General features: G+C 39.1%; 1 protein-coding gene across 1 annotated transcript in view; it reads right to left on the reverse strand.

Moving 5' to 3' along the window:
- The window catches only part of rasgrp3 (RAS guanyl releasing protein 3 (calcium and DAG-regulated)), a 77,696-nt gene extending 56,129 nt beyond the window's left edge, over positions 1-21,567 (reverse strand). Inside the window, exons 1-2 of the mRNA XM_061964615.2 lie at positions 21,450-21,567; positions 1,293-1,359 (exon numbers count right to left, since the gene is read on the reverse strand). The gene's annotated coding sequence lies outside the window, so the exon portion shown is untranslated. The remainder of the gene's footprint in view (positions 1-1,292; positions 1,360-21,449) is intronic.
- Positions 21,568-23,427: the final 1,860 nt, after the last annotated feature.

Consider the following 23,427-nt stretch of genomic DNA (forward strand, 5'->3'; position numbering starts at 1 on the left):
CAATTTAGTGTTGCCAATCAAACTCAAACCATGAAAAATAACATTTTTATTATGTGCTGTCATCTGTGACAGTGGAAACGTTCACATGTTGTTGATGGGTTTTTTTTATGTTTTAGCTGCACATATGCTAACATTAGCTCTGTTATAAAATGACTGTAAAAGGTGCATCTTTTGTAGCACATGCCGTAGTAGTGTGTCTCTTTCACGCACACTTACACACACACACACACACACACACACACACACACACACACACACACACACACACACACACACACACACACACACACACACACACACACACACACACACACACACACACACACACACACACACACACACACACACAAACTACAGTTGTAGTGCAAGTACCATTAAGAAAATATCTACGAAATAAATGAGAAGTTACTCACCAGTTACTCAGTCCTTTAGTAGTTTTTCCAGAATACTTACTAACTCTTACTCATGTCATTATTTTGATGACTACTTTTTACTGCACTTGAGTCACATTACCTGAAAGTAACGGTGCTCTCACTCGAGTACAACTACTGGATCTCAGTTCGTAAGTCAGTATTCAAAGATTGAATGGAATCAGTGGCTATTCATAAAATGTTGCTACAATTTAACATAGTCATGTTTTATTTCCGCGGATGTCAGAGTCAGCTGTGCCCTTTAGCATGACTTGTGCTTTGCTACCGACAATTGGTCACTGTGTCTCCGCCGCCGGTTCACAGACGCGTCACTGTGTGCTTGTTCTCAGCACACTTTTGTACGTGCACATTTAGAGAGCCTTAAAGAACACTCGGCGTCTGTATGTTGGGCCCTGCCACACTTCAGGGTCTATTTAAAGCAACAATGTGCAGTCAGCTGTGCTTGTAAATAGCCTTCACCATCACAAGTCATGAGAGGCACCGTGTCTTTTCCCGCTTTGGCTGTCCACAACACATCTCATTGTCAACTTGCATCGGGTCCACAGTGACGGAACTTACATGTTTTGCCGGGTGTAAAATATGGGCCTTGATGCTGAGTGTGTAGGCGTTGCTTCTTCTTCTTTTTACACTCAATCACTTCAATTTACATTAAATCTAGTTTATAATCAATGTGATCAACAACCTTAATAATCACTAAACAGCTGCACCATTTTGGATATTGTCACAAAACTATCTAAGAAAGACTGACACACCCTTTGCAATGTGACACCAACTTTCCTGCATAGAATATATGCAGTATATATATATATACATTTACATATGTATGTATACAAGTATATATAGTGTATAGAATGACCTTACCCAGTGATAAGCAGCGTGCTGGTCAAGGGTTTCCTTCACAGAGATATCTGCTTTTACACACACCAAGCTGCCAGGCAATAGAGCACAGAGTAGATTAGATAATATGCCCTCCTCCTCTTGTTAGTAAACACTGCAGCATTGCAGCCATGTGACCCCCCCCCACACACACACACACACACACACACACACACACACCCACACACAAGCATGCGCACGCACACACACGAAAATCAACTTGAATAATAATTAGAGATGTCCGATAATGGCTTTTTTGCCAATATCCGATATTCCGATATTGTCCATCTCTTAATTACCGATTCCGATATCAACCGATACAGATACATACAGTCGTGGAATTAACCCATTATTATGCCTAATTTTGTTGTGATGCCCCGCTGGATGCATTAAACAATGTAACAAGGTTTTCCAAAATAAATCAACTCAAGTTATGGAAAAAAGTGCCAACATGGCACTGCCATATTTGTAATTGAAGTCACAAAGTGCATTATTTTTTTTTAACATGCCTCAAAACAGCAGCTTGGAATTTGGGACATGCTCTCCCTGAGATAACCCACTACAACTATGGGAAGTACTATACTTTGACTTTCACAAAGTGCATTATTTTTTATTTTTTTTAAATATGCCTCAAAACAACAGTTACAAAAACAATGAAGGCACACAGCTTCAGTACAGAGTATACTAGAGTAATAAAGTAAACAATAACATAGTCCTCCTTTAGTGCAACACTGCCTGGCATACTATATAACAGGAAATTATAAACTGGGCTCAATCTGAACAGCCGATATCGGCATCTACATCAACTATATGATTTGCCTGAGAAGCTGGACAGGACAAAAAAAAATTAAAAAAATAAATTACTTTTTGCAACCCATACCGATAATTTCCGATATTACATTTTAAAGCATTTATCGGCCGGTAATATCTCCAGTCCAATATTATCGGACATCTCTAATAATAATAAGTCTGCTATCTTTGCGTACACGGTATGTGTTAATGCAATGGTTTTGTAGGAGTGGGACATAGCAGCACATTTATCAATAATACAAACTTCACACTTAATGGGGAACTGCATTTGTTTTGGAATTTTGCCTATCGTTCGAAATCATTATGAGTGACAAGAACACACGTGTTTTTTTTTTTTAATTAGGATTTTTTTTAAAGATTTTAAAAAACGCTCGGAAGATGCGGCGAATGGCAGGCACGGTTGTAGCCTTCAGAGCCCTCTAAAACAACTTCAAAACCCTCCATCAAAACATTTTATATACACATTGCAAGTCTATATATAATGTAGTAACAAACACGTTCACAACAGTATCTAATATGTACCATATTACCGTATTTGGTCATTTTAATCATACTTGCCAACCTTGAGACCTCCGATTTCGGGAGGTTGGGGGTGAGGCGGGGGGCGTGGTTGTGGTTGGGGGCGTGGTTGGGGGCGTGGTTAAGAAGGGAGGAGTATATTTACAGCTAGAATTCACCAAGTCAAGTATTTCATAAATGTATATATATATATATATTTTTTTATTTTATTTTATTTTTTTTAATTATATATATATATATATATATAAAAGAAATACTTGAATTTCAGTGTTCATTTATTTACACATATACACACACATAACACTCATCTACTCATTGTTGAGTTAAGGGTTGAATTGTCTATCCTTGTTCTATTCTCTGTCACTATTTCTCTAACCATGCTGAACACCCTCTCTGATGATACATTGCTGTGTGGCACGCACAAAAGTGCTTTCATCAAATGCACTAGAGTCTGGAATCTTCCATCTCTCCCTCGCATGGCCCAAAACCGGTCAATCCTTGCTTCCTGAGGAAGATCTTCACTGCCAAGCACTTGGTAGTCCACTACTTCTTCCCGGAGGCTATCCAAGTCCAATCGCAGCTGCGGCTTGGAACTTACAAGCGTATTTCTTCATCTTACTCGTCGTCGGCGTTGCCTCGGCTGTATCTTCCTCGTTCTTCTGCTTCGTCTCCTTGTTGTGTGCGCAGTTGTGCACTGCACTCTCTAAAAGCCCTAGATGTCAAATGTTCTTACAAAGTTTTTATTTAATTTGGTAGAAAACAAACTAGGAAGTATCAGTATTAGAAAAATAATATTTGCCTTTCTGTGTATTTTCGGAATATTTTTATTTGTATCATTGAAGCTTATTTTAAATCCCTTTAACACATGTAATGATTTAATTGGGTGTCATGTATTTCAATTCAACTATTATTCTTAATAAATTATTGAATTAATAGAAAACAATTTGGTAAAATATTGTTAGAGATTGTTAGAGACTGTTTCAAATTTTTTTTTTTTGTTGAATTTACAGTGGTAACTCACTTTTTGTAAGATTGGGTTTCCAACAAAATGTGCCCCCAATTTTGTATACCTTCTTGGTTCCCGTCTGACCGAACATTATACGCAATCGCATATCATTTTGCGGAATGAATCGGCCAAACAAAGAATGTCAATCGTCCAGTGCCAGCAGTTTGATAAAGAAGGTGAGAAACACTTCTGAACTCAAAAAAGAGCTTATAGCAAAGTACAAATGTGGTGTTAGTGCAGTTCTTCTCAAATAGTGGGGCGGGCCCCCCAAGTGGGTGCAACGCCGGGTGGGGGGGGTGGGGGGTGGGGGGGATGCTTTTTTAGTATCATGCTTCAAACCCCGCCTGGAAAAGTTGTGCACTACAAAAGTACTCATTGTAGTCATTAATCCTGACTTTCTCATCTTGATAAAAAAAACCAAAAAAAAACATCAGCATAAAATTTTGTATTCACTTTTGTTTTGTCGGTTAAAGTTTTTTTATATTTTGTGCTCCTGACTTAATGTTGCTGATCAATTTAAATGTATTATTATTTATTGAGTTTATTTTATTTGATTTCAGTTTCAAATGGTTCAAGTCGGTTAAATTTTTTTTTTAATTTAAATAAAGATTTTTTTTAAATTTCAAGCAAATTGATGCACTTTAAATGTTTTCTGTTACAGAATAAAAAACAATTAATAATAAAGTTATTATTTGTTGTAAGTTGATCTATATTTATTTATTTTTGGTCTTCTTTATTGTTAATAAGGATACACTGCCGTGCAGAGGTGTACTTATAACAATTTTTTAGACAAATTATACTATTTATAGCCGCGGCGGAGAGTGTGTGTGTGTGTGTGGGGGGGACGAGACGAAATGTTTTCTTTCTTCCAAGGGGGGGCGTAACAGAAAATAATTGAGAAGTAGTGGGACTTGTCCCTTCCCCTCCTCTTTCTCTGATTATCGTTGTCTTTGCCAACAGGAGTGTTCAATAAAGTTAAAAAAAATTTTTTATACATTTCGTTCATCATTAATATGTATTCCACATTGTTTTCTGCATGTAAAATGATCATTATGCTCTGTAAAATGTGTTTTTGTAAAATAAACGTAAGATTTCAGTAGATTAATTCCTAATATCTGGAGTTGGAGTGACTAACTACAATCCATCAGGTGGTTGTTTAGCCACCTTTTCCCACAAGGAGAAAGAAATGTTTGCATTTGTGTTTAGTTGACTGCTGCGGGCAGATGTTACATTGACCTTCTGTTCACTCAAATCTGATGTTGTTGAAAACACTGACAACACCTCTACGGCCGGTTAAACCTTCACACTTTCATTAGTTTTAATGCAATTATTGCTTGAAAAAATATGTTGAATCGAAAAATCTAGTTTTGATGTTGAATTTTGAAAACGACATCAGTGTATTCAAAATAAAAATAAGCACATTTTAATCAGGTTGGATACAACTATGATTCACTCCAGTAATTATTTAGAATAAATGTTTTATGTTCATATTCATAGATTTTGATTTGTGAGATTCTGTTTTTTTCGGATTCAAATATTTTTTTTTAGTTCAGAATTTTGGCCCGATTTTTGCAGTCAGCAGCTCAATGTCCTACAAACCCCGTTTCCATATGAGTTGGGAAATTGTGTTAGATATAGTGTAATATATAAACGGAATACAATGATTTGCAAATCATTTTCAACCCATATTCAGTTGAATATGCTACAAAGACAACATATTTGATGTTCAAACTGATAAAACTTTTTTTTTTTTCAAATAATCATTAACTTTAGAATTTGATGCCAGCAACACGTGACAAAGAAGTTGGGAAAGGTGGCAACAAATACTGATAAAGTTGAGGAATGCTCATCAAACATTTATTTGGAACATCCCACAGGTGTGCAGGCTAATTGGGAACAGGTGGGTGCCATGATTGGGTATAAAAACAGCTTCCCAAAAAATGCTCAGTCATTCACAAGAAAGGATGGGACGAGGTACACCCCTTTGTCCACAACTGTGTGAACAAATAGTCAAACAGTTTAAGAACAACTTTTCTCAAAGTGCAATTGCAGGAAATTTAGGGATTTCAACATCTACGGTCCCTAATATCATCAAAAGGTTCACAGAATCTGGAGAAATCCCTCCACGTAAGCGGCATGGCCAGAAACCAACATTGAATGACCGTGACCTTCGATCCCTCAGACGGCACTGTTTAAAAAACCGACATCAATCTCTAAAGGATATCACCACATGGGCTCAGGAACACTTCAGAAAACCACTGTCACTAAATACAGTTGGTCGCTACATCTGTAAGTGCAAATTAAAGCTCTACTATGCAAAGCGAAAGCCATTTATCAACAACATCCAGAAACGCCGCCGGCTTCTCTGGGCTCGAGATCATCTAAGTTGAACTCATGCAAAGTGGAAAAGTGTTCTGTGGTCTGACGAGTCCACATTTCAAATTGTTTTTGAAATTATTCGACATCGTGTCATCCGAACCAAAAGGGAAGCGAACCATCCAGACTGTTATCGACGCAAAGTTCAAAAGCCAGCATGTGTGATGGTATGGGGGTGCATTAGTGCCCAAGGCATGGTTAACTTACACATCTATGAAGGCACCATTAATGCTGAAAGGTACATACAGGTTTTGGAACAACATATGCTGCCATCTAAGCGCCGTCTTTTTCATGGACGCTCCTGCTTATTTCAGCAAGACAATGCCAAGCCACATTCAGCACGTGTTACAACAGCGTGGCTTCGTAAAAAAAGAGTGCGGGTACTTTCCTGGACCGCCTGCAGTCCAGTTCTGTCTCCCATCGAAAATGTGTGACGCATTATGAAGCGTAAAATACGACAGCGGAGACCCCGGACTGTTGAACGACTGAAGCTCTACATAAAACAAGAATGGGCAAGAATTCCACTTTCAAAGATTTAACAATTACTTTCCTCAGTTCCCAATCGTTTATTGAGTGTTGTTAAAAGAAAAGGTGATGTAACACACTGGTGAACATGCCCTTTCCCAACTACGTTGGCACGTGTTGCAGCCATGAAATTCTAAATTAATTATTATTTGCAAAAAAAAAAAAAAAGTTTATGAGTTTGATCATTAAATATCTTGTCTTTGTAGTGCATTCAATTGAATATGGGTTGAAAAGGATTTGCAAATCATTGTATTACGTTTATGTTTATATGTAACACAATTTCCCAACTCATATGGAAACAGGGTTTGTACAATGAGCATGCAAGGTTGATCTTTTCTTGTATTTTAGTCAAGTCATTTACAAAAGGTAAATATGGTAGGCTAGCAGCTACACAACGGCTAAGCACACAATAGCACGCAAGCTCGACACTCGTAATAAATGTCCTTAATTGGACAATAGTGCAGTCTAAAAGAGCGTATTTGTCAATACAAACAAGTATCAAATAACTATAGTTGCATATTACTTACACATACAAAGTCTCCAAGGCAGAAGAAGCGTGTTAGAAAGTGTCCAGTAACAAATGGGGCCGCATCATTCAATTTACTGGGGCATAAACTTAACATCATGAATTATAGTGACTAAAACAAATACCATTCCATTTAAACTTAAAGACAGCCTTGAGTCCATCCATCCATCCATTTTCTACCGCTTATTCCCTTTGGGGTCGCGGGGGGCGCTGGAGCCTATCTCAGCTACAATCGGGCGGAAGGCGGGGTACACCCTGGACAAGTCGCCACTTCATCGCAGGGCCAACACAGATAGACAGACAACATTCACACTCACATCCACACACTAGGGCCAATTTAGTGTTGCCAATCAACTTATCCCCAGGTGCATGTCTTTGGAGGTGGGAGGAAGCCGGAGTACCCGGAGGGAACCCACGCAGTCACGGGGAGGACATGCAAACTCCACACAGAAAGATCCCGAGCCCGGGATTGAACCCAAGACTACTCAGGACCTTCGTATTGTGAGGCAGATGCACTAACCCCTCTTCCACCGTGAAGCCCAGCCTTGAGTCCATTTTAGACATTCATCAGTCCATCCATCCATTTACTACGGCTTGTCCCTCACGGGGGGGGGGGTGCTGGAGCCTATCCCAGCTGCATTCGGGTGGAAGGCAGGGTAGACCCTGGACAAGTAGCCATCTCATCACAGGGCCAACACAGATAGACAACATTCACACTCACATTCACACACTAGGGCCAATTTAGTGTCTTTGGGAGTGGGAAGTTCAAAATAAATAGGTTAGCATTCTTCATATCTACCATTGTTCTCTTTTTGACTAATTTCACTTGATCAAACCTTGTCTATAACTCAACACTACCGATTAAGAAAAGTACTGTCGATGTATGATTTCTGCTGAGATCAGATCAATATTGGTATCAGGCAATACTCAAGGCCTCCAATATCAGTACCGTATCGGATATGATAAAGTTGTATCGAAACGTCACTACTTATATAACTAATAATACCACAAACGTTTGTCTTTTTTTGTGTGTGTGTGTGTGTGTGTGTGTGTGTGTGTGTGTGTGTGTGTGTGTGTGTGTGTGTGTGTGTGTGTGTGTGTGTGTGTTCTTTTTTTAATACATACGTCATAGCCAGTATGCAAATGATAAGAGGATGTCTTATATCTGGATGTCCCTGCAGCCATTTTGTGGGAAACACTGTCGACTATTCAATGCGTGGGATTCTTTGTCTGGGTACTCCATTTTGTGGAGTGACACGTGGGCAAACAGACTAAGTCTGTTCGCCGCAATGTTTGACCGTAAAAATAGTGACAAGGTGTAAATATTATTTTTTGGCACAAAATGAGTCGCGTTTTTCAATTTAAATGTGTTCCAAATAAAGCAAAGCGTTCCCATATCCAAACACATTGTAAATACCCAGCAGGCACAAAACATTGAAACAACATTAATTATACATACATGTCCTTTAAAACGGACTTTGAAACAACTTTGCAAAATAGTTGTATTTTTAAATTGTATTTATATGGTATTGAATTGTATTTATATTATTCACATGTGAATAATGCTGTATAATAGACTGTATTTATATTATTCACATGTGAATAATGCTGTATAATAGACTGTATTTATATTATTCACATGTAAAAAAATACCTAAGTGTTTATTGTTTATTGTGAGCGAACTGTGGTGCTGAATTTCCCCCAGGGATCAATAAAGTACTTTCTATTCTATTCTATTCTACTCTATTCTATTCTATTCTATTCTATTCTAATTGAGACAACGTTAATGTCTGACGTTGGATCCACGTTGTTGGTTGGGAAATGACCAAATTTCAATGGTCAAATCAACGTCACAAACTGACATTGAATAAACGTCAAAAAGCATGTTGTTTCAACGTTGTATTTGTGTTGTAGAATATCGGTTGGAAAATGACCACATTTCAATGGTCAAATCAACCTCAGAACCCAACATTGATTAAACATCGTCAAAAAGCATGTTGTTTCAATGTTATGTTTGAGTTGCTCAACGTCAGGACCTAATTCAACAAGGTCCTGAAGAAATATGGGGAAACAACCACAAATGTGCGCTTCATTCACTAACTGTGTTACAAAAAAGATCAATTAGAATAATACCTAATGTTGGATATAGGGAACATACAAACCCTTTATTTATTAAATCACAATTATTGAAATTCAACGATTTGGTGCATTTGCAAACAGCTAAAATTATGCACAAAGCAAACTATAACTTGCTACCCAGGAATGTACAACAATTCTTCTCAACAAAAGAGGAGAAATATAACCTTAGAGGAAAATCTAATTTAAAACATTTGTATGCACGTACAACAATTAACACCTTTTGCATATCTGCATGTCGAATTTAATTATGGAATGGATGAACCAAATAAATCACACAAAGAACCAATATGATTCAGTTTAAGAAACTGTTCAAACTACAAATGTTCACAAAGTACACAGAACAAGAATTATGATGAATATCTTGAACACTTTTTTTAAAATGTATTTTTGTTATTCTATTGAAACAAAGATTATTTATGTATTTAATATTTGTTTACTTACTATGGTATATTATTTGTTTATTATTTATTTGTTCACTGTTCTGTCACAGAGAACAAGGAAATTGGATACAATTGCGATGGTATGAAAAGGGGTAGGATTGATAAATAAGCTCTGCTTCTTCCTACTCCTTTTCGGACGTGCTGTAATGAAACAACTGGAAATATGTGATGAATTACATTGAAACGTATGCATGTTCCAAATAAACTTAAACTGAACTTGTCAAGACTAGGACTATGGCGTGATTTGTTCTCCCGTGGTGCAAATGATTTGGACCATACGTGGCGTGAAGGGGAGTACATGATTTAATATAATGACAATAAAAAGGAAAAAACAAAAGGCGCTCACAGTGGAGGTACAAAACTTGGCTATAAACACAAAACTTGCACAAAGGCAGAAACTATGAACAATGAAACAAAAACACTAACTGTGGCATTAATAAACAAAAACTTACTTGGCATGGACTATGAAGCAAGCAGCGTGAACTGGGCATGAAACGTAAACATGGCATGAAGCAGAGTGTCAGGGGTGTGATGTCACCAGGGAGACTTCCTGGCAACAATGGGTTTAAATAATAGTGACATGATTAAAGACAGGTGCGTGAGTCGTGAGGGCAGGTGAAAACTAATGGGTTGCTATGGTCACAAACAAGAGTGCACAATGAGTCCAAGCGTGGAACAGGTGAAACTAATGGATAACCATGGAAACAAGACAAGGGAGTGAAAAGCAGGAACTAAAAAGAGTCCAAAACCAAGCAGAACATAACTTAAACAAAACATGATCACACAGACATGACAGAACTGAACTTTAATGTCTTGTGTCTGCTGGCTACCTCGTCAGAGAATGTGCTAACTTTTAAACTCATGTTGCCATCTCCAAGATGACAACGACGAGGCATCAAAAATGTGAAAAGGTTTCCCCAATCATTAGTCTGACTCGAAGTTGATCCCAGTAAGTAACGTGTTTGTCCACGCAGCCATTAGACTTCCTGCCATTGTTTTCCCAGTTTGGCTTTCCTGCTAGTGTTAGTGGTGTAAATATAGAAAGTACTACACAAGGTGGCCGGGCAAGGGCCGAGCAGGAAATGTATGTGTGTGTGTGTGTGTGTGTGTGTGTGTGTGTGTGTTTGTGTGTTACCATTTGTTTGTGTACTAGTCTTAGAGTCCTGCAAACTTTATGCTAATTGGAGCCAGTGAATGAAGTCATGCTTCCTAACTGGTTCGATGACTCATTCTCCTCTTGCACCGCAGTTTGTTATTCTTGCCCACTTCCCCGACTCTGTGTGTGATTGTACGTGTGTGTCCCTCCATTGTTCTGCCTCTCTGTGAGAGGGTCAGCCCTGTGCTCCGATGACGTCGCTTGCATTGTTTTGTCTCTCCGGCCTTCTAAAAATGTCTGCCTAAACAAAAACACTGAGTCCACATCCTGCTGCCTGGCTGCACAAAAAGAATATGAGCCCAGCTTTTCATTGTCTCGCTCTTTCAAAGCACTTCAGTGTGTGTGTGGGTGTGTGTGGGTGTGTGTGTGTGTGTGTGTGTGTGGTGGGACAATTAAGGGCCGAATGAAGGTTGTTGATTGTAAGGTCACTGCAATCAGATTGAACCCACGCAACATAACGTACTGTACTGTGATCGCTCCTCGCCCGTTAATACCTTCCGAATCTGCCAACCTTCATCATGGAAAGTCCACACCCACAGCAAGCTCGCCTCCACGTTATAAACACATGTCGTCTAAATCACGCCATTTACAGTACGGAGGATGGATTGTAAATGTGACCGCATAGAGACAGAAATTACATGGAATAATAATATTTACTTTGTTTTAATAAAAGAACAATGAATGGACATGTTCTATAACCAAAGTAGATAATACATATTCATACCAACCGCTATCAAGCTGCACGATCATTGATGGCATTATCCGCAAGGCTACATTGTAATAAACATAGTAGAATTTACTGTAGGAACCTGGCAGCTCAGTCGCCAGAAATTTACCATAAAATGACCCTGTAGTACCATGTTTTCCATTAGAGCGGGGGTCGGCAACCCGCGGGTCTTTAGCGCCGCCCTAGTGGCTCCCTGGAGCTTTTTCAAAAATGTATGAAAATGGGAAAAGATGGTGAAAAAAATACAATTTTTGTTTTAATATTGTTTCTGTGAGAGAGCAAACATGACACGAACCTTCCTAATTGTTAGAAATCCCACTGTTTATATTAAAAACGCTTCACTGATGAGTGGATTTGGCGAGCGCCGTTTTGTCCTACTAATTTCGGCGGCCCTTGAACGCACCGTAATTTGTTTACATGTACAACTTTCTCCGACGCTGCCACAGAAAGACTTGTTTTATGCCACTCCTTCTTTGTCTCATTTTGTCCAACCACTGTGTGGGAATGCACAAAGGTGAGCTTTGTTGATGTTATTGACTTGTTGGAGTGCTAACCAGTGCATGAGTGCAAGCTAATCGATGCTAACATGCTACATTTAGGCTAGCTGTATGTACATATTGCATCTTTATGACTCGTTTGTAGGTTTATTTGAGCTCATTTAATTTATGTCCTCGGTGTATTTCATTTATATTTGCATGTCTCATGACACATTATTTGTATGTAATATTGGCTGCATGTCTGATAGTTGTTTCTGTGCCAAGCTGTTCCAAACCACAGCAAACTTTACCCAGCTTGCCAAAGATTGTAATAAATCCACTAGAAGAAAACAGCCTGACGTTTCCAGTCATTTTCAGGAGTTATCTCACCCTCTGAGAAGCCTGCATTTTACTAATGTTTTCATATGTTACAAAAATTGGTAGAATATATATTACATTTCAAGATTTCTATCAACAAAGATTTGTGTCAGCCTGCGAAAAATAATCATTTTGATAGTTAATAGCTAATATAGACACTTACATCATGCGTTGCCTTCATTATAACACTTATATGAGGCTTTTAATTTTTTTGCAGCTCCAGAAGGATTTATTTTTTGTATTTTTGGTCCAATATGGCTATTTCAACATTTTGGGTTGCCGATCCCTGCATTAGAGTAATGCAGTGTAAAAATAGGGAATGTAGATTTGACATTAAAAAAGTTGCAGCTCAGTTGCCAGAATTGTGCGCCACAAATAACATTGGTCCAGTTTTTCAATGTATAGTAATGACTGGGAAAGAAATGACCGTTGTTTTTTCTGTAAAAAAACCAACAACTAACTATTCCAAGTATAATATCAGTACATGTTAGATTAATATTTTTATATTATCACAAAACCATTTTTGGCATTATTGTAATTGTTTACAAACTAAGGATTTAAAAGCGAATAGTAGTTTGTTGCAGTATTGACTTTATTATAAATGTTCTATGTAATAAAAATTATTAAGGAAATAGTTTAAATATTTATTTGATATTGTTGCACCGCCATTCTGTGTTTTTTTTCCTGATTAAAATTGTGTTTAAAAATGTAATCATTAAAAGATACTGAAAATGAGAAGTATCAGTGTCACTATTGGGTCGGCAATCTGCGGCTCTAGAGCCGTATGCAGCTCTTTAGCGCCGCCTTTGTAGCTCCCTGAAGCTTTTTCAAAAATGTGTGAAAATGGAAAAATATGAGGGAAAAAATTATTTTTTGTTTTAATATGGTTTTATAGGAGGACAAACATGACACAAACCTTCTTAATTGTTAGAAATCCCACTGTTTGTATTAAACATGCTTCACGCCATTTTGTACTACTAATTTTTGAAGTCCTTGAACTCAATGTAGTGTGTTTACATGTACAACTTTCTCTGACGCTGCCACAGAAAGACATGATTTATGCCACTCCTTCTCTGTCTCATTTTGTCCACCAAACTTTTTATGCTGTGCGTGAATGCACAAAGGTGAGCTTTGTTGATGTTATTGACTTGAGTGGAGTGCTAATCAGGTATATTTGGTCAGTGCATGACTGCAAGCTAATCGATGCTAACATGCTATTTAGGCTAGCTGTATGTACATTTTGCATCATTATGCCCCCATTGAGCTCATTTCCTTTACTTATGTCCTCTGTGTATTTAATGTATATTTGCATGTCTCGTGACACATTATCTGTATGTAATATTGGCTGCATTTCTCATAGTTGTTTGTGTGCAGTTATAGACCACATCAAACGTTAGCCAGCTTGCAAAGATTGCAATAAATCAATTAGAAGAAGACAGCCTAACGTTTCCTTTAACTTGGACACACACATCTATACCTTTGGCCATTCTCAGCCAATAATTTCCAGGAGTTATCTCACCTTCTGAAAAGCCTCCATTTTACTAATGTTTTCTATTGTGTAGAATAAATATTAAAATTTCAACATTTCTGTCAGCAAAGATTTACGTCATTTTGATAGTAGGCTAATATAGCTAATATAGACACTTATATAAGGCTTTTGTTTGTTGTGGCTCCAGACAGATTTGTTTTTTGTATTTTTGGTCCAACACATACCACTGGTATGACCAACCCTGTAAATATACTTGGTATTTGATCAATACCCAAATTTGTAGTATCTCCTCAAACTAATGTGAAGTATCGAAACAACAGAAGAATAAGTATTTATTTCAGTTTAACAGAAGTCTAGAAAGAACCATGTTTCAACAGAAAGTAACCCGATATTAAGAGTAAATTAACAAGTAGATTGGTATTAGTTTTGAGAAAATAATATACCTGGAAATGAAGCAATATGTTACCACATACTGCACATCAGCAGCCAAATTGGGAGCCTTTGTAACCTGTTTTGAAATGCTTGTATCATCATTTATATGCCAAATAAAATGTTGTGACATATATGGTTGTCGCAAGAGGCTGTAATACAATCTGTAAAATAGGTTTTATGCCATTTGGCCCATCCTTAGTTTGCGCCACAGAAAACTTTGTCGCTACTCAAGTTTCCCTAAAAACACCCACAATAAAACAACTAAAAGCTGCTGTTTACTGATGTAATTGTCATGTTTACTGCAGCTATTGAAGAGAGAAAGACTTAAACAAGTAGGCGAAGATTTTACATTTTTACTGTTAAAAAAATAGACATGTTCACTAGTTATGTTTCAATTAAAATTGTAATATAGTAATTATATATATATATAGTAATTATATATATATATATAGTCATTTTCTGCAGAACCCGTTGGTGGATGCCGGCGGTGAGGGATGCCGTCAGGCTGAAGAAGGAGTCCTATCGGGTTCTTTTGGCTCATGGGACTCCTGAGGCAGCAGACAGGTACCGACAGGCCAAGCGGTGTGCGGCTTCAGCGGTCGCGGAGGCAAAAACTCGGACATGGGAGGAGTTCGGGGAGGCCATGGAAAAAGACTTCCGGCAGGCTTCGAAGCAATTCTGGACCACCATCCGCCGCCTCAGGAAGGGGAAGCAGTGCAGTGTCAACACCGTGTATGGTGGGGATGGTGCTCTGCTGACCTCGACTGCGGATGTTGTGGATCGGTGGAGGGAATACTTCGAAGACCTCCTCAATCCTACCAGCACGTCTTCCTATGAGGAAGCAGGGCCTGGGGAATCTGTGGTGGGCTCTCCTATTTCTGGGGCTGAGGTTGCTGAGGTAGTTAAAAAGCTCCTCGGTGGCAAGGCCCCGGGGGTGGATGAGATCCGCCCGGAGTTCCTTAAGGCTCTGGATGTTGTGGGGCTGTCTTGGTTGACAAGACTCTGCAACATCGCGTGGACATCGGGGGCGGTACCTCTGGATTGGCAGACCGGGGTGGTGGTTCCTCTCTTTAAGAAGGGGAACCGGAGGGTGTGTTCCAACTATCGTGGGATCACACTCCTCAGCCTTCCCGGTAAGGTCTATTCAGGTGTACTGGAGAGGAGGCTACGCCGGATAGTCGAACCTCGGATTCAGGAGGAACAGTGTGGTTTTCGTCCTGGTCGTGGAACTGTGGACCAGCTCTATACTCTCGGCAGGGTCCTTGAGGGTGCATGGGAGTTTGCCCAACCAGTCTACATGTGCTTTGTGGACTTGGAGAAGGCATTCGACCGTGTACCCCGGGAAGTCCTGTGGGGAGTGCTCAGAGAGTATGGGGTATCGGACTGTCTTATTGTGGCAGTTCGCTCCCTATATGATCAGTGCCAGAGCTTGGTCCGCATTGCCGGCAGTAAGTCGGACACGTTTCCAGTGAGGGTTGGACTCCGCCAAGGCTGCCCTTTGTCACCGATTCTGTTCATAACCTTTATGGACAGAATTTCTAGGCGCAGTCAGGGCGTTGAGGGGATCTGGTTTGGTGGCTGCAGGATTAGGTCTCTGCTATTTGCAGATGATGTGGTCCTGATGGCTTCTTCTGGCCAAGATCTTCAGCTCTCGCTGGATCGGTTCGCAGCCGAGTGTGAAGCGACTGGGATGGGAATCAGCACCTCCAAGTCCGAGTCCATGGTTCTCTCCCGGAAAAGGGTGGAGTGCCATCTCCGGGTTGGGGAGGAGATCTTGCCCCAAGTGGAGGAGTTCAAGTACCTCGGAGTCTTGTTCACGAGTGGGGGAAGAGTGGATTGTGAGATCGACAGGCGGATCGGTGCGGCATCTTCAGTAATGCGGACGCTGTATCGATCCGTTGTGGTGAAGAAGGAGCTGAGCCGGAAGGCAAAGCTCTCGATTTACCGGTCGATCTACGTTCCCATCCTCACCTATGGTCATGAGCTTTGGGTCATGACCGAAAGGACAAGATCACGGGTACAAGCGGCCGAAATGAGTTTCCTCCGCCGAGTGGCGGGGCTCTCCCTTAGAGATAGGGTGAGAAGCTCTGTCATTCGGGGGGAGCTCAAAGTAAAGCCGCTGCTCCTCCACATCGAGAGGAGCCAGATGAGGTGGTTCGGGCATCTGGTCAGAATGCCACCCGAACGCCTCCCTAGGAAGGTGTTTCGGGCACGTCCGACCGGTATGAGGCCACGGGGAAGACCCAGGACGCGCTGGGAAGACTATCTCTCCCGGCTGGCCTGGGAACGCCTCGGGATCCCCCGGGAGGAGCTGGACGAAGTTGCTGGGGAGAGGGAAGTCTGGGCTTCCCTGCTTAAGCTGCTGCCCCCGCGACCCGACCTCGGATAAGCGGAAGAAGATGGATGGATGGATGGATATAGTAATACTAATAAATGAGTCATTTTTTAAATTTAAATATTCTGGTTCCTACATTATATATCAATATATATCAATACAGTCTGCAAGGGATACAGTCCGTAAGCACACATGATTGTGCATGCTGCTGGTCCACAAATAGTACTAACCTTTAACAGTTAATTTTACTAATTTTCATTAATTACTAGTTTCTATGTAACTGTTTTTATATTGTTTTACTTTCTTTTTTATTCAAGAAAATGTTTTTAATTTATTTATCTTATTTTATTTTATTAATTTTTTTTAAAAGTACCTTATCTTCACCATACCTGGTTGTCCAAATTAGGCATAATAATGTGTTAATTCCACAACTGCATATATCGGTTGATATCGGTATCAGTAATTAAAGAGTTGGACAATATCGGAATATTGGATATCGGCAAAAAGCCATTATCGGACGTCCCTACTTACTAGTATTGTCTCTTTCTTTATTTAATTTAATCCTTTGACTTTAATGGGTTGTGTTAACTGAAATAACTACATACATTAAAATGTCCTGCTGTTACTTTGATAATAATAAAAAGGATAATCATTCATGAATAATTTTCGCCATGTGCGCTCTTTTTTGTAACTTTAGCACAAGGGTGCCCAAACGTTTTGCCCCCAAGGGCCAAAGTGAAAATGTGCCAATGGGCCGCGGCACAAACAGCGATTTTTACCACAAGTGAGGCATTTAGCTTCATGCTGGCAATAATTCATTGTAAAGTAGTAGAGATTGTCACACAGTTGTGTGCCTAATTGAGTTAACATTAAACCCTGCATATTTGTTGTACTTTTTTTTAACCTCAAAACATTCAAAAAGGTCCTTTTCTGCAGATTTCCATCCGATAGCTTTCAAACTTTATCGACACAGATTAGGATGCAACATTTCGAAGCATTGAAGTTTTCATTACAGGACGTGGACGAAGCATGGCTGCCCAAAATTATCCTCCTCTATAGATCCTCAAAGAGTCACAACTTTAACATAGAGCAGGGGTCTATAATTCAATGCAAAAAAAAAATAGAGATTTTACTGTAAAAAACAAAAACAAACTGGCAGCTCAATCACCAGAATTTCACCGTAAAATTGACCGTGGTTTTTACACTAAATATACTGTAAATGGAAAAACATTACCAATGTTGTTTGATGTTAAAATTCTGGTGACTGAGCTGTCAGTTTTTATCGTAAAAAATACCACTGTTATTTTCACAGTAATATTTTGGCGACTCCGCTGCCGTTTTTCTTTTCTTTTTTACATAAAAATCAACGGCCATTTCTTTTACAGTCCATTACTATACATTGAAAAACAGTCCCACTGTTATTTTTGGAGCCACATTCTGGCGACTGAGCTGCAACTTTTTTTAATGTCAAAGCTACATTCCCTATTTTTTACAGTGCAATACTCTAAAGCAGGGGTCTGGAACCTTTTTGGCTGAGAGAGCCAGGAAAGCCAAATATTTTAAAATGTACTTCCTTCCATATAACATTTTTTAACACTGAATACAACTAAATGCTTGCATTTTTAAGTATAAAAAGTCTCTTAATATTTTTAATAACATTGTTATTCTGAAGCTAACCAATAATAAATAAAATACTTCTTACCGTTAATGCAATTTCTTGAACAGGTGCGGTAGAAAAATGAGAATGTTTTATATTTTGAACGTTATTTTTAACGCTGTGATTACCAGCGGAATTATTAATTTCTTATCGTTAAGCAATGTCAGCTAAGATTTATCTGAGAGCCAGATGCAGTCATCAAAAGAGCCACATCTGGCTCCAGAGCCATAGGTTTCCGACCCCTGCTATAATGGAAAATATTAGGGGTGTGGGAAAAAATCGATTCGAATTCGAATCGCGATTCTCACGTTGTGCGATTCAGAATCAATTCTCATTTTAAAAAAATCAATTTTTTTAATTTTTAAATTTTTTTTAAATGAATTAATCCAACAAAACAATACACAGCAATACCATAACAATGCAATCCAATTCCAAAACCAAACCCAGCAACACTACAAACAGAGCAATTGAGAGGAGACACAAACACGACACAGAACAAACCAAAAGTAGTGAAACAAAAATGAATATTATCAACAACAGTATCAATATTAGTTACAATTTCAACATAGCAGTGATTAAAAATCCCTCATTGACATTATCATTAGACATTTATAAAAAATAAAATTAAAAAAAAGAACAATTGTGTCACAGTGGCTTACACTTGCATCACATCTCATAAGCTTGACAACACACTGCGTCCAATATTTTCACAAAGATAAAATAAGTCATATTTTTGGCTCATTTAATAGTTAAAACAAATTTACATTATTGCAATCAGTTGATAAAACATTGTCCTTTACAATTATAAAAGCTTTTTACAAAAGCTACTACTCTGCTTGCATGTCAGCAGACTAGGGTAGATCCTGCTGAAATCCAACGTATTGAATGAATAGAGAATTGTTTTGAATCGGGAAAAAAAAAAATCGTTTTTTTTTTAAAGTTGGCACATTCTATGACGAGGTAGCCAGCAGACACAAGACATTAAAGTTCAGTTCAGTTTAAGTTTATTTGGAACATGCATACGTTTCAATGTAATTCATCACATATTTCCAGTTGTTTCATTACAGCACATCCGAAAAGGAGTAGGAAGAAGCAGAGCTTATTTATCAATCCTACCCCTTTTCATACCATCACAATTGTATCCAATTTCCTTTCAGTTGAATTGAAATTTTTTTTTTTTTAAATCGATTTTGAATCAAATCGTGACCCCAAGAATCGATATTGAATCGAATCGTGGGACACCCAAAGATTCACAGCCCTAGAAAACATGGTACCACAGGATCATTTTACGATACATTTTCGGCGACTGAGCTGCCAGGTTTCTACAGTAAAATCTACTGGGTTTTTTTACAATGTAGCCTTGCGGATATGCCATCAATGATTGTGCAGCTTGAAAGCGGTCGGTATGAATATGTAATACATTTGGCTTGCCAAACAAAATGACACAACAGGCCAAGTTTGGCCGGCGGGCCCTAATTTGGGCACCCCTAATTTATCACCTGTCCCTTAAACAGTCTCTCCACGTTTTTGGCACACTATAGCATCAAGTAACAACAATAAATGACTCTTGTCCATTCCAGGCGGTTAATTATAAATAGATTAGTATTTTTCATACCTGCCTATTGACTCATTTCACTTGATAACACCTTTTCTAACATTCCACACTACAAAATAATAAAGCATGTACGATTCCTGCCGATATCGTATCTGTTCAATTTTGATATCGGCTAGTACAGGGGTCGGCAACCCAAAATGTTGAAAGAGCCATATTGTACCAAAAGTACAAAAAAAGTCATCGGTCCGCAAAAAATTAAAAGACTTATATAAGTGTTATAATGAAGGCAGCACATGATGTAAGTGGCTAATTAGCTATATTAACCTACTATCAAAATGACTATGTGTCGCAGGCTGACGCAAATCTTTGTTGACAGAAATGTTGAAATGTAATATTTATTCTACACATTTTTACAACATTGAAAAACATTAGTAAAACTTCTCAGAAGGTGAGATAACTCCTGGAAATGACTTGCTTTTTAATGGCCAAATGTATAGATGTACAGTATGTGTCCAAGTTAAAGGAAATGACAGGCCGTCTTCTTCTAATTTATTACAATCTTTGCAAGCTTGGTAAAGTTTGCTGTGGTCTGGAACAACATGGCACACTAACAACTATCAGAAATGCAGCCAGTAATACATACAGATAATGTGTCATGAGACATGGAAAAACAAACCAAATAGACAGAGGACATAAGTAAAGGAAATTAAATTAGCTCAAATATACCTACAAATGACGCAATATGTACGTACAGCTAGCCTAAATAGCTATTATTACATTGATTAGCTTGACCAAATATGTCTGATTAGCGCTCCAACAAGTCAATCACATCAAAAAGCTCACCTTTGTGCATTCACGCACAGCATAAAATGTTTGGTGGACAAAATGAGACCGAGGAGTGGCATGAAACACGTCTTTCTGTGGCAGCGTCGGGGAAAGTTATACATGTAAACAAACTGTTGAGTCACGGTCCACACAACGGTGAGTTCAAGGGCCGCTGAAATTAGTAGGACAAAATGTCGCTCGCCAAATACATCAGTACTCAGTGAAAGATAAACACAAACCTATTAAACAGTGGGCTTTCGAACAATTAGGAAGGTTTGTGTCATGTCTGTCCTCCTTCAGAAACCATATTACAACAAAAAACCTTTTTCACCCCATTTTTTTTTGACATTTCCATACATTTTTGAAAAAGCTCCACGGAGCCACCAGGGCGCCGCTAAAGAGCCGCATGTAGCTCTAGAGCCGCGGGTTGCTGACCCCTGGGCTCGCACTCAAGGCTCCCATGTGGATATCAAACGTGAATCAGTTGTATCAGGACACCCTTAGTTATTATTGTTATATTGCATATTGTTTTCACCTGAGGAGACGTACTTTTCCATGTCTCAGGCGGTCAAATGAATTTTGTTAAGACGTGGTATTAAAAATAAAATGAAATATATTTAACTTGGGCCAAACACTTTAGGAAAAGCAAATCTTTGTGTAAGAGTACACTGAGGGTATGACATTTAACAGCATATATGAACAACATTATGGAATTGTTCAACTAACACAACTATTGTTGTTATCGTAACACACAATTCAATAATTGCTTACCTTTTACCAATCCTCTCCAACTGGCAACCTCTCCTTTGTGCGCCATAATCCTGCAGTCTCACACGGTCAAACCATGGTTACATGAAGAGGAGACTTCCACACGTACTCTCACCCTCTTTCACACGCACGTCTGCTCACAGATTGTTACTTTGCTGGAAACTAAGTGTGCAGACATCAGGGTGGGCTTCAGAGAGATAGTGGGAGGCGACCAACTCCTCTGCTCCACTGGCATGTAATATTCAAGGAACTTAAAGGGGAGCATTATCACAATTTCAGAAGGGTTAAAACCATTAAAAATCAGTTCCCAGTGGCTTATTTTATTTTTCGAAGTTTTTTAAAATTTTTTATCCATTACGCAATATCCCTAAAAAAAGCTTCAAAGTGCCTGATTTTAACCATCGTTATATACACCCGTCCATTTTCCTGTGACGTCACATAGTGATGCCAATACAAACAAACATGGCGGATAGAACAGCAAGATATAGCAACATTAGCTCGGATTCAGACTCGGATTTCAGCGGCTTAAACGATTCAACAGAGTACGAATGTATTGAAACGGATGGTTGTAGTGTGGAGGCAGGTAGCGAAAACGAAATTGAAGAAGAAACTGAAGCTTGTGAGCCATATCGGTTTGAACCGTATGCAAGCGAAACCGGCGAAAATGACACGACAGCCAGCGACACGGGAGAAAGCGAGGACGAATTCGGCGATCGCCTTCTAACCAACGATTGGTATGTGTTTGTTTGGCATTAAAGGAAACTAACAACTATGAACTAGGTTTACAGCATATGAAATACATTTGGCAACAACATGCACTTTGAGAGTGCAGACAGCCCATTTCAGGCGCGCTAAGAACATATATTTTTCCACGATTTCAGCACTCAGGTTAACCATACCTAAATAGACACAAAATACTGCATTACACAAGACTGCTCGAATGATTGAAAAAAATTAATGTTTTTAAGCTAAATTATTGGTAAACACAGTTTATGTATAATAATTTACGTAAAACCGCGAGTAATGAATAAAGTTTTCATCAATTAATATATTCTGTAGACATACCCTCATCCGCTCTCTTTTCCTGAAAGCTGATCTGTCCAGTTTTGGAGTTGATGTCAGCAGGCCAGGGAAGCTAGGGTCTTTATCGTTAGAAATGCATCTGCTTTGAGTGTCGCAGGATATCCACACATTCTTGCCATCTCTGTCGTAGCATAGCTTTCGTCGGTAAAGTGTGGGGAACAAACGACTGACCATTTCGTCGGCTTTCCCCACACCCTCGTATTTTGAACAAATTTCGTCCAATTTCTTGCCACTTTCGCATCTTTGGGCCACTGGTGCAACTTGAATCTGTCCCTGTTCGTGCTGTTACACCCTCCGACAACACACCGACGAAAGTGAGAAAATGGCGGATTGCTTCCCGATGTGAAGTCACGTTGTGACGTCATTGCTCCGAGAGCGAATAATAGAAAGACGTTTAATTCGCCAAAATTCACCCATTTAGAGTTCGGAAATCGGTTAAAAAAATATATGGTCTTTTTTCTGCAACATCAAGGTATATATTGACGCTTACATAGGTCTGGTGATAATGTTCCCCTTTAATTGTCATAGCAAAAATGTAGTCTCCGGGGTCCCAGATTCACCCCATGATTACCAAAAGACATAATAAATTTGATAGGACACAATTATAGTAGGCTACACATAGAAGAGAATGATTAGAACAATAGAATGGATTGTGATCCTGTAGTGCAAATGACAGCAAGCCAAACCAAATAAAAGTCCAGCTGAAGACACTTGGTGCACGCATGCAAGTTAAGAGTTCCTCGTCCAGGGATTGGTAGATTGGTATCCATTGCTACAGAGATACAGATTTCAGCAGTCTAACAGGTTCTGGGGAAAAAAAAGATGTTCCTCAGTCTAGTGGTCCTGAGGGGAGGGGGCCAAAGAAAGAGTGAGGAACCCTGGGTGATGCATGAAAGCT

Source organism: Nerophis lumbriciformis, linkage group LG02 (genome assembly GCF_033978685.3).
Source record: "Nerophis lumbriciformis linkage group LG02, RoL_Nlum_v2.1, whole genome shotgun sequence".
Taxonomy (NCBI): domain Eukaryota; kingdom Metazoa; phylum Chordata; class Actinopteri; order Syngnathiformes; family Syngnathidae; genus Nerophis; species Nerophis lumbriciformis.